Source organism: Capsella rubella, unplaced genomic scaffold (genome assembly GCF_000375325.1).
Source record: "Capsella rubella cultivar Monte Gargano unplaced genomic scaffold, Caprub1_0 scaffold_7, whole genome shotgun sequence".
Lineage (NCBI taxonomy): Eukaryota > Viridiplantae > Streptophyta > Magnoliopsida > Brassicales > Brassicaceae > Capsella > Capsella rubella.
This window is the reverse complement of record NW_006238917.1, coordinates 15756288-15758946: the sequence shown is the minus strand read 5'-3', so window position 1 is coordinate 15758946 and position 2659 is coordinate 15756288.

Here is a 2659-nt window from a genome sequence, read left to right as displayed (position 1 = left end):
GAAGAGAGAGAGGAAGGTCACGCTCTCTCTCTCTCTCTCTCTCTCTCGCTCTCTCTCTCGCTATATATATATATATATATATATAGAGAGAGAGAGAGAGAGGGAGAGAGATAGAGAGAGAAAGTGAGAGAGAGAGAGAGAGAGAGAGAGAGAGAGATAGAAGGAGGAATGAGAAACACACAAAGACATTTTTCTTATCATATCAAAACTTTCATCCAAGCGGACACCAACACGTTTCTTATCATATCAAAACTTTCATCCAAGCGGACACCAACACGTTAGCATCTCTTAGACCACATCCATCTGACAGATAATAAGGTTGTTTTAAAATAAAATGTAAATAAAATAAAAAATGTATTGAAATTGGGAAGATGTATGTCTTCCCATAAACATCGAAAGCACTCTAAGACACTTATATGTTAGTAGGCTACTGGTCAACATTAATATTTATTCTTTATTTTATATTTCATTTATTCATTAGCCAAAAGCAAAACCAAACTTCTCTCTCTTCTTACGATCAAACCGATAGGAGGACAAAAATTAATAAGATTCTATAATATATTAATTTTATAATAATTTTTGTTGAGACACTCTTAATGAGAGTAACTAATAAGGATGTTCTTAGATATTCATAAACCTCCTTAATAAGAACTGGTTCTTCTAATTATTCCTATTTTTTATTTGATTTGAATCACATTTATGCTGAGAACTCTTAATAAAAGCTCCCTTTGGAAATGCTCTTAAAGCATCTCCAACACTAAATCCCTTGAGAGAGTTCATAACAATATTCAGGAGTAACAAATCCAACACCAATCAGGGAACAAAACCAATATATAATTAGTTCTGAGAATGTTGTCGTCTGCTTGTACTTGTCATCTCAACTTGCCATCCTCAAGTTGCCATCTTCTTGTACTTATTATCTCCTGCAAAATGACAGAAGAAAAACAATTACACAAACACAAAACTGATTCAAGACATGCACTAATACATGACACAAACTGATTCATGACCAAAACTGATTCAAGACATGCGTTCATTCATAACACAAACACAAAACTGATTAAACAAAGACACAAAAGTGATTTAGGTCACAAACTGATTCAAGACATGTATTGATTCATGACACAAAACTGAAACAAAACAAGATCAAGATCAAACAAAAGTTATACATAGTCAAATACTCCATTCAAGGCAGCCATGTGAAAAGCAGTGATTCCCCCATCAGCCACCATCCATACCGCAAATCAAAACTGTAAAATGAACAAAGGAGGAAGAGAAATGTGAAAAAGGTAATACCTTTCGCGGAAGTAAACCACAGATGATCCCGTATACATTGAAAAGATGACGGCACCGATGATCCTAACCGGAGCTGAATCGGCGGAGAGAGAGAATATCGGCTAGATTCTTACCTTCACGAAGAGATTGAAGATACCTTATCAAATTAGATACGTTACGTCATCCGAAAAACCGCACCTTAAGCTGCCTAGTTAACGATTGATCTTTAGCTTCTTAATTGTTTTTGATTTATATTAAATCAGATTAAACAGATGAACTCCACTAATATCTCTCTTTTGGAGATGCTCTTAGGGGCCTTAGTGTTGTTGTTACTGGGCTGACATTAGCAGCCATAAGGCCCATTAAGCCATATCTCTTGAAACTGGTTATGCTCAAAGACAATTGATCAAAGCTTTTCTGACTAATACTTGATAAAACTGAAACGATTACAACTTGCTTCTTTATATAAAGAAGACTTAACAACTATGGAAGCAAATAACAAGAAGCAACTAACTCCTACAAACTAGCGATGCCACTAGACTCGTTCACACGATTGGCAATTATCCAAAACAGAACAAAACCACTATCTCCGACAACTATGGGAACTTATTCTTCTAGCTTTGACCACTTCCCAACATACCTTCCCCCAAACTGAATACGGCTACGGTATTGCAGTTTGATCCTTGTTCTTCTGCAATTCCTGAACTCCAAGCATTCTCCTCAGCTTAACAAACGTCTCCAACTTCAATGGCTTTGTCATGATGTCTGCGACCTGTTCTTGAGTTCTGCAATGAACTAAGTTCACCTCTTCTTCTTTCACCAGCTCACGCAAGAAATGAAAACGCACCTTGATATGCTTAGTTCTCCCATGTAAAACTGGATTCTTTGACAACTTAATCGAAGAACTGTTATCACATAGAATGGTAACACATTCTTCTTCAGCTTGATTCAAATTGCTAAGAATCCTCTTCATCCAAAGACATTGGGTTGCACAGAAAGACGCAGCAACATATTCAGCTTCTGTTGTAGAGAGCGTCACAATCGGCTGTTTCTTTGAACTCCAAGCTACAGCTGCGTTGCTCATAAGAAATGCATATCCAGAAGTGCTTCTCCCACTGTCTATATCACCAGCAAAGTCACTGTCTGTATATGCTGTCAACGTCCCTTCCCCAGCGTTTGTGTAGAGTAACCCCATTTTCATAGTTCCTTTGATGTATCTCAACACTCTTTTGACAGCCACAAGATGAGCAGCTTTAGGTTGCATCATGAATCTGCTCAAAAAACAAACAACAAACATGATATCGGGCCTTGTAGCTGTTAGATACATCAAGCTACCGATCAGCTGCTTGTAAAGTGATGGATCTGCATCATCTACTTCCATGTC